This window comes from Macrotis lagotis, chromosome 1 (assembly GCF_037893015.1).
Source record: "Macrotis lagotis isolate mMagLag1 chromosome 1, bilby.v1.9.chrom.fasta, whole genome shotgun sequence".
Taxonomy (NCBI): Eukaryota; Metazoa; Chordata; class Mammalia; order Peramelemorphia; family Peramelidae; genus Macrotis; species Macrotis lagotis.
Window position 1 is genome coordinate 7,526,990 of NC_133658.1, and position 13,579 is coordinate 7,540,568.

The 13,579-nt window shown below is 36.5% G+C and overlaps 1 long non-coding RNA gene across 3 annotated transcripts in view; it reads right to left on the bottom strand.

Annotated features, from left to right (window-relative positions):
• Window positions 1–643: 643 nt before the first annotated feature.
• LOC141512631 (uncharacterized) overlaps window positions 644–13,579 on the bottom strand; it is a 48,416-nt gene continuing 35,480 nt past the window's right edge. For all 3 annotated transcript variants that reach the window (XR_012475555.1, XR_012475554.1, XR_012475556.1), the window contains exons 3-4: window positions 3,249–3,311; window positions 644–882 (exon numbers count right to left, since the gene is read on the bottom strand). This is a non-coding gene — a long non-coding RNA (uncharacterized LOC141512631). The remainder of the gene's footprint in view (window positions 883–3,248; window positions 3,312–13,579) is intronic.

Consider the following 13,579-nt stretch of genomic DNA (forward strand, 5'->3'; position numbering starts at 1 on the left):
GCACAGCCAATACTGCTGTGTCATTGTAAGGGGGTGAAAAGTGTGGAGGCTGGAAAAGTAGTAGGGGTCCAGATTATGAAGGTCTTTGAATGTTGAACATTTGATCCTAAAAAAAGAAAAAAGAAAAATGAACAAACATAACCCCTTTGTTGAACTGAACTGAGGATGTATGAACTTAAAGGTACCTGAGAACAAAGAAAGACAGAGTGGAATGGGACCTCAGAAACTGTCTAACCTATCCCAGTTAGAAGAGTAGTGAGCCCAGAGGCTTATGGGCGAGAAGAACAGAGATTTTATGTTCTGTGATCCAACTTATCTCCTTGCTTTTACATTTTGTATTTGTAGAGCTCTCTCAAATCAGATGTCCAAGTTCTAAGGACCTGATGTAACACTCCATAGATCTCGGATCTCCTGCCATACATTTTGTCTAAAGTCCTCAGTTTCATCAAAGGGGGGCCTGTGTCTCAATGGAAGGTGAATTCCTGTCATTTGTATTTTTCAGAACAGATCTGGACTTGCTTTAGATGAGTTAAACTCCACTTGACCTTGTTTTTGTCCTCTTCAGGATACGGGGCCTGCACCCCAAATGAAACAAAGCAGAGAATAACTTTGTGGCACTAATTCAACCCTTTTGTTTGTATTGTTTTATTTTATTTCTCATGAATTCTTCCAACTGACTGGCAGATTCCTCTATTCCTCTTAGGGAGGTCCTGCTAGGCAGAGTCTTTGGGAGCTGATCAGTCCTTCTCCTTGGGTTCAACTAGCACTGTTTAGTCTCCAAAGTGCAGACTGGCAACACTCCACATGGTTTGCTTTCTTTCTCTTAATATCTGGCAGTCTCTCCTTCAGAAAGGACAGTCTTTGAGCATAGAAGAAAGGTTCCTGGGGAAGACAGAGAAACAATGAATGCTAGTGCCTATTTCTATAGTGTTTTAGAATTGGTAGAGTGCATTCATCCCAATAGCTCAGTGATGTTTATAGGATCAAAATATAACTATGGACTCAACCAGTCAATCAAAGAATATCTATTAATGTTCACTATGTGACAGTCACTGTACTAAACTCTGGCAATGCCAGGAAAGACAAAAACTCCGCTCTTAAGGAGCTCAGTCTAATAGCAAAGAAATGCCAATAAATGGGTATAAACCAAATGTCTATAGGATAAGAAGCAGGGCAGATAGTAAGCCTGGTAGTCCTCATCGTATCAGATGGAATGAAGAAATAGGAATAAGGAATCTAAGTAGTGGACAGTCTAAAGATGGGGGGGGGGGGCGGATCATGAAGGCAATAGTTAAGGTCTTCCTTCTACACCTCCTTCATGATGGCAGGTCTTCCTGACTAGGAAACAGGTCAAATGAAGACTTGCTTCTTGTGATTGTAGGTACATTATTCTCAGTTTAACAATGAGGAAACTCATTGACCCAATATAAACGAATAGGAGAGCTAATGTTAGCCTCTGCATAGGTTAGCAAGCATGAGCTTAAGAGCCTTCACTGGGCTAGTCAAAACTGAACAGGATTGATTGCAAGAGAGCTCTCCATTAGAGGAGGTCTTTAATCAGGGACTGGATGGTCAGTGAAATTCCAAGAGCTATTCCTGTTGGAGATGATTTGTATGTGGCATTATCTAGTTCAGAGACTGGATCTCATGGCCCCAAATTTGCAAAGGTCATGGAAATCCAGAATTGTAAGGGCATATAATAGTCCAATCCATTAAAAAGAAGTGTTCTTTCTTTTCTTGGAAATAAATGAAAGTATGGGAAAGATAAGGAACTGAGTATTTCATTAGGTGTTTCCTTAAAGGATCCTCCATGGCAGGATAATAAGGGGTTCGCTACCTCTCTGAGGCAGTAAGTCAAAGCTTCCATTGTTCATTCCTTCTTGGGAGTGGAGTGGTAAATATATTTCTGCTAGGAACTTGAAGACTTGGTATAGAGACCCAGTGTCTGGAAGTATGCCTCCCCCAGAGGAAGCTGCCTCATTGGTTCAAGGAAGCTAATTTCAGAATGACTCTTCCCAAGTGATCTCGTCATCTGAAATATTCATTCATTTATTCATGAATTTCCTAATCATTTATTAGCTATATTATATTCAACTACCACATATATAGTTATTTTTTCAGGACGTACATATTTTAATATATTCTGGGTACATTAATAGATATACTTGCTAGCAAGCTGATTTGAATGTAAGTTCCTTTGCAGAAAGAATTCTTTCTTCATAGCTCTAGCATATTAACGCAGTGCCTGACAAATAGAGTTCTTCATGAATGACTGTTAGTTAATTGATATTAAGGACAATTAATTTTTATTTTGATCAATTGATTAAAACTATTAGTAATCAATTCTATTGTTTGTATAGCTTAATGAGCTGTCTTTTGGAATATGGTTGAATTGAGATGAAGTCTTGCCCTCATGTGAACATGGCTTACTGAAGCATTTGGTACCAGCCTGGAGGACTGATGATTATGTGGGCAAGGGCCTACAGAGAACACTGGGTGGCATTTGGAGGGGAAAATTTCCACTGAATATAAAGAAAATTTCCTAACAATTTGAACTGTTCGAGTGTTGAATAGGTTGCTTCAGGAGGTAGTGAGGATGTGATACCCAGGGCAAAACCAATTATTTATCTGGGCCATTATCGACTATATTCATGGTTCATATATAGTAGGACTAGTTGGTCTCTGAAGTCCTTTCCTACTCCAGGGTTCAATGTCACTTTGGTTATTGAAAGAAAGGCATAAGTTTCATGTCCATCTTTGAATAGTTTCTTAATAATTGTCTATTGAGTTAAATTGAATTCTAGGAGGAATGAGAATGAAAGAAATGTGATGTCACAGTTCTCTCTCTGTGGGTATAGACATCTATGTGTTTACCCACATATTCATATATGCACACACAAACACACAAACATAATAAAAAAGAATAAAAATCTACTGAATCCTTGTCATTTTTATTACAGCCATATACTACAGCCTAGCTCATTAACAGACAGAGTATATCTGAAATGTGACTTGGAAAACCATGGCAATTCCCCTCACATGCTTTTTCAATGTCCATTAAAAAAAGTACTTTCTGTCACCCTAGCCCCATCAATTTGTATTGACTATGTGACCCCAGGGTGACGGGATCTGGGCTTTGCTCTCCCTGGACTGTGTTATTTAAAAATCCATCTCGTTCTCCATTCATCAATGATGACTGAAAAGAGGCCAATTCCCCTAGGAGTCCACACTTTTTTATGCTCACTTACTTTGAATAAACATCCATCTCATGAAAGCACTGAATCTCCAGGGTTCTAGGGAGATCAGAGGTCCTGTGTGGAAACAAAAATCCACTTGATGACATCCTGAATAAAGGTTCATTAATCTTTATTAGCGGACTTTCAGGATAGGGGAAGCAACTACTTCCTGGGGCACCATAGTCTCCTTTGGGATGTCAGAATGGTGTTTCCTTTTAAGCAGCCTAAAACCACTTATTATTTTTATGTCTAAAACCATAGTTCAGATGCATTAACTCTCTCTTAGACATCTAGCCTCATCCCTCAGTCTTCTTATTTCACTAATGTACTTTGCCCATGGTATGAGCTCATTGTATCACTGGAAAAAAAACCCATGTGATCAATAGAGTACAATCTTATCCATGCTTTCCCTTCTTCCATCTCTTCTGAAGGAATCTTTTATGTACCTCCCTCATTAGCATGTAAGCTCCTAGAGGCAGAGACCATGGTGTTGACTTTCTTTTATTCTCTTCTGTTCTATCTCTACTCCTTAATGTAATTTCCATTTTATCTCCCTCATTAGACTGGGAGCATCTTGAGGGTAGGGGATATTTTTGCCTTTGCTGGTCTCCCTACAGTTCGGCACATAGCAGGCTCCTAATGAACTCTTTTTGACTGTGTCATTTTCTTTGAATTTCTCAGACACTGACTGCTTATGTGCTGAGGTCATTGTCCTTCTTATGTGCTCCATACATGTAATGCCTTTTCCTTGTCATTCCCTACCAATCACAGAATCACTGAATTTGAGAATTAGAAAAGACCTTGGGACCAGCTAGTTTGATCTCCAAACTTTTGTGATAATGCAGCCTTATCAGTAATTTATTTTAAATGATGAGCAAACACCCCAAATATATACAAACACATTTATAAATTATACAATATAGATGTAATGATTTATTATAAAATTTATTTTAAAATAATTATAAAATAGTCAAAACAAATTTGAAAAAAGATGAGATAAAAATGAAATCATATTTGCTCTTACAGTCATTCAGGAGTCAAGGGAATTTATTTAGTAGGGGAATGAGCTAGTCAGACTCTGTGCTTCTGTAATAGCAAGTTGGCAATGGGATGCTGAATGAACTAGAGAAAGGAGATAGGATTCATCTGAGATGGAGAGATAAATGAAGAAATTATTACAATAGACCAAGAGCAGAGAATGTCTGGCTGACACTGTCAATATTTGGTCTGAGACTGTCAATGCAACCACCAGCAGGACTTGAAACTCAATAAACCTAGGAGCTTTTTAGAGGTGAATTAATTAAATTCTTAACCAAATGTAGCAGGCTAATTCTTAAGTGTATAATTTTGTATGGCCTGCGAATGATGTCACAAATATCCAAATGGCCCTTGGCAGGGAAAAAAAAATTCTCTTCCCTGTAATAGACTATCAGAGAATTGATGAGGGATTAAGTTAGGGTGTTGACTTTATACAAGGAAGAGTGGATGAATGAGAAAAAGTAGGCTTAGTAACTGATTAAATGTTGTGGAATTAGAGAAGAATAAAGAATTAACAATGATCTCAAAGTTTTTGAATCTCTTGCCAGGAATAGCAACATTTGGAAAAGAGTAAATTTTTGGAGAGGGATAATGTAATGAGATCTGTAATGAAGATGGAAAGCCATCCTTCACATGCTGAGCAGTGTACTCTACTCCACTGAAAATAAAGAGTTAAAGGGTTCTGCTATAGACCTCTGTCTTAAAATACAGAATGTACCAAATAGCACCTGCCATTTGTGATCTTGATGTGATCTTGGAGCAAGACCTGGATATATTTTGGATGAGGTGAATTATACTTGCTCAGTTGGGCATAACCACCCAGAGGGTCTGGTACCCAGAACAGAAAAAGAGAGGTTTGGAATAGACTTAAGAGGCCAGTGGTAGGAGGGTAAATAGTGGGCAATAATAGGTATTATAGCAATCTCCATCATAGGCAATCCATGGGCATCCATGTTGAGAAACTCTTTGGGGCCATATCACAGTCAGCCATAGGTTCTATTGATATAATCCAATCCATAATCCTATTCATAGTTTCCATATGAACTTTTCTTTGAGCTTCCCCAGAGTATTCATAGCCAGAAGCAATTTTTCCTACCTCTGGTGTCCCTTAACTCTAACTTTTATTCTTTCTTATGTAACATTCTCTCTGATCTGATATCTCAGCTAATGATCATGAGTTGCATCTTTAGAGGGCAACAGCTATCTCAGATTCAAATGGTAAATGTGGTTGTAGATTCAATATTATGATTGTTGGAGCTATTTGAGAAGAGCGCTTCTGCGTTTTCAATGTCAGTCAGTAGGCACAATTAGCTCTAGTAAAGTCATTTACTAAAATGATATAGCAGAAATAGTATTTATAAAATATGTCCCTTCCAGGTTGCATACAATACCACAAAGGCACATAAATATCAATGGGGAGGTTGAGAAAGAACAACAAAACAAAATCTTAGAATTAAACAACAGTAAGACACTCATATTAAGCTTGCATTTAAGAGATTACATGTCTTGGAAATTTTTTGTCTCTTCATCATCTCTAAGCAATTCCAAGTGCATTGTTGCTAATGGACTAGTGATGACTTGGTTTCACAGAGTGACTTCCACTCCATGGTGCAAATTTACCAGCAGGGCTGGCTCTCTCAGGTTGATAACTAGTGCTTTTCTCTATTCCAGGGTCCAGTACTCAATACTTCTTCCTTCAGGGACTTCTAACAGTGTCCATCTAGAGAGGGTCTTTATTCTCTCAATTTTTCCTTGAATTATTTTGAGTCAGTATTCTCTGGAGCTGCTGAATGGATTGGCTTGTGTTCTGTTAATTCCCATGACTGATTGAGGTATATTATAGGGGAACAATCCCCTTCTCTTTTTTGCCAGCTATCATGGAGCTGCTCCACAGAATGCTCTTTTTTTTCAAGGTAATTTAATCATTTTATTAATATTATATTAATTATTAATTAGTATCTTATTAGCACTTTGTTGACAAAAGATAGTTATTGGGCCATCTCTCTCAGACTAAAGATACCTTACGGTGGTGAGGTCACAATTTCTATGTTCTTTGAACTGGAGGTGTTCCTGAGGAGGAGCAATTAATTTGGATTGGTTAGTACAAAAACAGCTTTAAGTTTTGTTAAAATAAAGGTCTTGGGGTATATGACTTAGATCATTCCACTCTGGGTCAGAGAGACATCAATTTTTGTATACCCTGTCATTCTGAGCAATCACAATGAGCAGTAACACACACACACAAACACACATTAACCTAAATTTAGAATTTCTTTAACTGTCTGATTAGATTTTGGTGGGGGTCAATTTTTAACAGAGATTTTCCACGCTATTTCTAGATGAAGTAGAAAGGGGGGGAAAACCTTAGTTCTGATAGAATTAATAGTTATTAAATATAAGAGGAAAATGGTCATTTCTTACATTCCCACATTTGATTCTAATTGAGAGACCATGTCCTCAATGAATCAGTAACTGATATGGCAAATGCAGCACCAAGAGTTCTTAACTGTGAGGTTTAAGGTGGGGAACAAAGCCAGAGAATACTCTTGAGTCTGCAATCCTGGCTTAGACCTCTAAGTTAACTCTTTAAAGCCTTGTAAAGATATTTACATGTTACCTTGTCTAATGCAGGTGATTCCTTCAATTCCATCAGAGAAAGAGGCCCCAACTTCAAAAATGATCACTTGGGATGACTTTGATTTTTAATTTATATTTTAAAAAGCTCATTATCTGTGATTAATTACTATTTCTATATGAATACAGTTGAAGGAGTGATTATATTCCAATTCTCTTAAACATACATTGTATATTCATTCTTTTATTTATTCAACAGTCATTTATTAAGCATCTACTATGAACTAGCCACAGCACCATGTTGGGGAAAGGATCAGTAACTGGTCTTGGACTCAAGGAGAGTTTAACTTAAATTATAACTTTAACAAATACTGACTGTATGAAACTGGGGGGGGAAAAATCCCTTCACTTCTGAGTGCCTCAGCAATAATTTAAGTCTTTATGTTGCAGAGCAGATGCTCATTTGTACTCAAAGAGGAATTTATCAGTTTGCTACTTTATATTGGAATGACAAAAACTTGCAAATGATAAATTCAAGAAAATCTATTCTATAATGCAGATTTTATCATAATCATGTACTTACATTCATTTATTGCTTTTTAAAAAATTAAAGTCCAAAATATAATTTTGTTGCTTTCCACACAAATAAAATTACAGATCTCAGATTAAAAAAATAACAAACAACCAAATTCATTTCCAGGTTGTCTAATTTAATGATGTAGAAGTCATCTCTGTCCAGGTGTTGGCTTCCTTACTATAGTGTAAGTATGAATCAGGTACCATTCTAGCTTGGATGTAAAATGTTGAGTTGAGGAATTTATACAGACTTGGTAGCACATCAGGAGAAAGTGAATGAATCCCTTCTTTCATTTGAATCTGCCATTCTTGTGGATTTGAGTGGAAAAATTGGCTTCCAGAAAGAGGGGTGGAGGAGGGGATTATTCCTGCTACCCTCTGTCCTGGTCAGACTACAACCAGACTTGTATTCTGGTCATTATATTTTAGGAAAGACAGAATGAATCTAGAGAATGAGCACAGGAGAGCAATGAGGTCAGGAAAAGGCATTAAGTCCCCTTCAATCCCTGAAAGCATGGAAGATTCAGCTGAAGGAACTGGAAGTATTTGTGTTGAGAGGTGAAGACTCAATACTTGATAACTATTTTAAAGCATTTTTGGTGGTACTTGACTAGCAGTTGACCCCAGAGAACATAAGTATGACTTTTAGCTCTTATATCTATGCACTGTATGAGTGACTCTCATTGATGCCTATTATTCAAACCTTGACATTATATAGAAAGTTCTTACACTCAGCCTTTCTCTTTCTTTTCCTACAAACCCAGTTTCTTTCTTTAAACTACAAAATGATCTGATTTCTCTATTATTACTTTTAGAAGGCTTGATCCCACATTCTCAGGAAGAATTTTTGATAAATTTGATATAAACTCTGCATATATTCATCAATGCATTCATTCACTTAGCAAGCATTTATCCTATGTGCAAAAACATAAAAAATAAGTCCCTCTTTTCAAAAATTTTTATTTTCCTGGATGAAAACAACAAATGCAAAGGTAAATGCATATAAGAAAAAAAATCTAAGTAATTTCAAAGGGAAAGGAGGGGATAAAGATTACCTCAAAATGTTGGCCCTCGAGCTAAGCTTCAAAGAAAGTTAAGAATTCTAAAAGCCTGACCATTGCTCATATGATGACCCGCAGGTGCAAAGGCAATGGAGTGGAAATTGCAATAGAGTATATGGACAGCTGTAACTAGACCAACTTCGCTGTAAGGTAGGGTGTATAAAGAGAAATTACACACTAAGCTGGAAAATAGAATTCAAAGGTACATTATGAAGGTTTTTCAATGCAAAAAAGAAGATTTTACATTTTATATTAGAGACAAAATAATTACAGGACATTCTTTTTTGCTTTTTATTAATTTGTTCTTTCAATTTTTAAAATTATTTTTTCAACTGAAATTTCATATTATTTTTTTCCAATGACATGCAATGGTAGTTTTTCAACATTCCTCTATCTGCAAATTTTTGAGTTCCACATTTTTCTATCAGTCTCCTTTTCCTCCCCCATCTCCATGGTGGCAAATAATCTGGTAAAAGATAGATATATGTGCACTTGTGTTAAATATATTTCCATAATAGTCATGTTGTGAAGGAGTTTGCAGGATTAAGAGGGAAATAGCATGAGAAAGAAAAGAAACACATAAAAGAAGTTTTAAAAAGTAAACTTAGTATGTTTTGCTCTGCATTCAGAATCCATGGTTTTTCTCTGGATGTGGAAGGCATAATCCATAGCAGTTTCTCAGAAATTGTCGTTGATCTTTGAATTGCTGAGAAAGCCACATCCGTCAAGGTTATCTACTCTCAGTGTTGTTGTTAATGTGTACAAAGTTCTCTTGATTCTACTCACTTCACTCAGCATCAGTTCCTATAATTCATTCCACGCTTCTCTAGAGTCCTTCCATTCTTAGTTTCTTATACAACAAAAGTATTCCACAACACTCATATACCAGAACTTCTTCAGCCATTCCTCATTGATGGGCATCCCCTCAATTTCCAATTCTTTGCTACTTCAAAAAGAGCTACTATAAGTATTTTTGAACATGTGAGACTTTTTCCTGTTTTTTTTTATGATTTCTTTGGGATATAGATCTAGTATTGGTATTGCTGGCTCAAAGGGTAAGGTCAGCTTTATAGCTCTCTCTAGTTCTAGATTGCTCTACAGAATGGCTGGATTGTTCAAAACTTCACCAACAATGCATTAAAGTCCCAATTTTCCCACATCCTTTTCAACATTAATAATTTTTTTTATCATCTTAGTCAATCTGATAGATATGAGGTGGAGAGTCATAGTATATTTTTCAGCAGGGAAGATTAATGATGATCAGACATTGACCTTAGGATTCTCTATTTGGCAGCTGGGAGAAGAGTGGATTAGGAAAGTAAGGAGATGATTAGAAAACTCTTCCTACCATCAAGGAGGGGGAGAGAGAGAAAAAGACCAGAAATAGACTGATGATTGTGCTATGGGAATGAGAAGAATGGGGCTGAAGAAATAGCCAAAAAGAATGAGAAACTGGCTAAACTGGGGATGGTGATATTGAGGGAGAGAGAAAAGTTAAGGATGATGACAACAGTTTAATTAGAGGGGAAGGTTTTTTTTGGGGGGGGTTAGTTTTTTTTTTTTTTTTTGCAAGGCAAATGGGGTTAAGTGACTTGCCCAAGACCACACAGCTAGGTAATTATTAAGTGTCTGAGGCTGGATTTTAACTCAGGTCCTCCTGACTCCAGGGTCAGTGCTCTATCCACTAGGCCACCTAGCCACCCCATTGTTTTTCTTTTTTGTTGTTGTTGTTGATAGAAGAAAACCAAGAATGTATGGAAGAGAATGTAATTAATTCTGATTGGGATGTATTGACTTAGAGACTGGAATTAAGTGCCTCTTTCTACTGCTTCTCAACTTTTGTGAACTTAATGAAGTCTTTTCCCCAACTTTCTAGGTCTTAGATTCCTCTGATTTAAAATGAGATTAAATGATTAAATGATGTGTAAGCAGAGCTAGATAGCACAATGGATACAGTGTTGGGCCAGGATTCAAGAAGTTGAATTCATATTCACTCTCAGAAAATTGTGACCCTGAACAAATTAGTTAACCCAGTTTGTTCCATTTTCCTCATCTGTAAAATAAATTGGAGAAGGAAATGACAAATCCCTCCACTATCTTTGCCAAGAAAGCTCTAAATGGGGTCAGAAAGAGTCAGCCATGATTAAAAAAATGACTGGAGACAGCAATGTTCAAGTCAAGACATGAGTCTTTTATTAGATATCCTCAACCATGGTGGTAAATTTGTATTTATACATATATAAAAATGTTTATATATATGTATATATACACACATCTAATTTCCAAGAGTGATCTTAGAGTCTCTAAGAGCAGACAAAGTTTATGGACTGATTGCAGAAAATTCATTCGTTGAGCAAGTATTTCCTACAGAAATTCTTTCATGAAAGACACATAATTCTCCACTGGGGGCTATTTTAAGTTCAAACATTTCTGCTAATCGTTGGGAAGGCTGATTTAATCCCCTTGAAGCATCAGAACCCTCCATGTTGAACATTCTTGTTGAAGACCAATGATCTCATTAGGCAGCATAATCCTTCAATCAGAGATTCACAAGAATATGTGTAACTTTTGATTACTCAGAGCATTAGACTAAGGGGTTTGGGGAATAGAAATCATGATTTTTTTAAAACTACATTAAGTTTCCTTCCAAAGAAATCATTTGTTTCTCTCTTTTTCCAAGAACATTTTCCTCCCTTGATTTTGAGTGAAGCTGTGTTCTTTTACTAATGGCGCAATGACTTATGGAGGTGATGATGAAGGTGATGATTATAGAGATAATGGTCCTAATGATGATATTCATGCAGATGATGTTGATGAGAGTGGTGGGAACCATGCTGACACTGATCACGATGGTGGAGGTGTTGATATTAGTAGATCACATTTCTGCTCACCAGTTACCCTAGAGAATTGGCCTACAGGGATAATTAAATCCAAAAAATGAGGAAAGTTCAAAAGGAAAAATTTCCTTCTGTGTGGTTACACAGACTGTCAGAAGCATAATTTGGAACTAATTTTCTTTTATACTCTCTTACAAGGTCATACTACTAAGTATGTTCAGTCATGAGAGGTCATATGGTCTTATGGTAGATAACTGGGTTTTAGTCCTGCCTCTCTCATATACTGACTAGGTGACCGTTCACAAACCTCTAACCTTCTCAGTAGTCCCATGAAAACCCTCTCAGATTTTGAATTTTAGATGAGCTGCAATCTACATAACTAGAATGTTCATATTGGGAGTTGTCTTTTAACAAAACCAACCAAAGACTTAATAGAAAAATATGCCAAAAAAAGTGCTAAGCAAAAGGAATATCAAATAAGAAACAAAATAGTCCTCATCTCAAGGAACAAAAGAAATTCTTTTCACCAAAGAGCTATATTTGGAGACTGGCATCAGGAAAATCAAGGCAATGACTGGAAGTTGGAAATCAAATCATGCCATTTTTTTCCAAGTAGGTGATGGGCGCTCATAAAGGAGAAAATAAGACTTGGGGGCTTGCACTAAGAAAGCCAGATAAGAAATAATGTGAGAAGTTCTTCAGAAGCGGATTTGTTTAACAATCCAAAAGTCTAATCAACTGCCTTAGGTGTCAGTATGTTCTGCTTCATAAAAGCCTTTAAACATTGGATGAATGATCTCTCTTGGGAGAGGTCTTGTTTAGGTATGATTGGCTAGTATGACCTTTACCTGAGACCCTTTTCCACCTGAAGATTCAATAATTTGGTATCTGGAGTTTAAATTCTCTCTCTCTCTCTCTCTCTCTCTCTCTCTCTCTCTCTCTCTCTCTCTCTCTCTCCCTTAGTAGACCAGTCACTTCTCTCTGGGTCTCAGAATGAGGTATGGACTGGTTTTTCCCTCAGGTAATAAGCCTACCCAATTTCCCCACTAATTATCTAACTACCTTTACTTTCCCACCATAAATTTTGAGGGCAAGACCTGTATCCATCAAAGGATCTTTTTAAGTCGTGTCTACCAGAATACATGATGGACAGACATTCATTATATGAGCCCATGGGGCTTTGTTGGAGAGAAATCGGTATTTCAAGGGGACCATAAAGGACCTGCACTTGAATGTATTAGCCAGGAGAAATCCCTGGGTCAATCTAAGCATACCCACATATCAAAAAATGAATGAGATGGGCTCACAATAGTAGCTGTAACAATGGTCTTAAGGATATAAAGCAAAGAATGAGTTCTGACAGAAGAATGTTATGAAGGCATTTGCTGGTCTCTTTTCAACCTAGGGTGAAACAAAAACACACAGACTTTCTAATTGTGAGATGAACAAAGACACACTGGTCTGTCTTTGATTTTAAAAAAAGGACGTATGTACACACATGTAACCATATACGGGATACACCTATATTTGTGATTGCTGTGTGCTTATAGGCTAATTCACATATACATATGTGCATCTACATGCAAGTTTCTGTTTTTCATAATGTAAAACCTTATGGTGACTGTCCTATTATATAATTCATCTATGCTTATCTAAGCATGTGTATGCATGTGAATGATACATATATGATGAGATAGAAATAGCGATGCACTGACCATATTATGTTGTAACTATACACATATATGCATGTGTTTGTAATATATGTTATGTTTTATATTATGATAGAGTACAACACAATAAAAGCATGAAATATGATCATATATTCTTTATGACATATAATATGATAAACATATATAGCATGTTAGAAATGTTTTATATATGATATTGCATTGAATTATATATTATGTTGTCATGTATATTGTATTGAATTATGTCATGTTGTTTTATATTATATATGATATGATATATTATGTTATATCATTATATGATACTATATATGATATGATATGCTAATATTAGTTATGTCATGTGCAAATATTTATATTCATTCCTAGTACAACCCCCAGCAGTTTCTTTTTCAGCTTGGCCCTTGGCTTCCAAGGTTTGAAGAAACAATGGCCACATTGTTTGCCCTAATCTTTCAGTCCTGGTGGTCAGAAAAGGCACCCAGGAAGAAAAAATTCACTGCTTAGTAGGACAGAATGCCAGTCCTATGCCCCAATTTGCTCACATTAGACATATGTCTAATATTTTATCA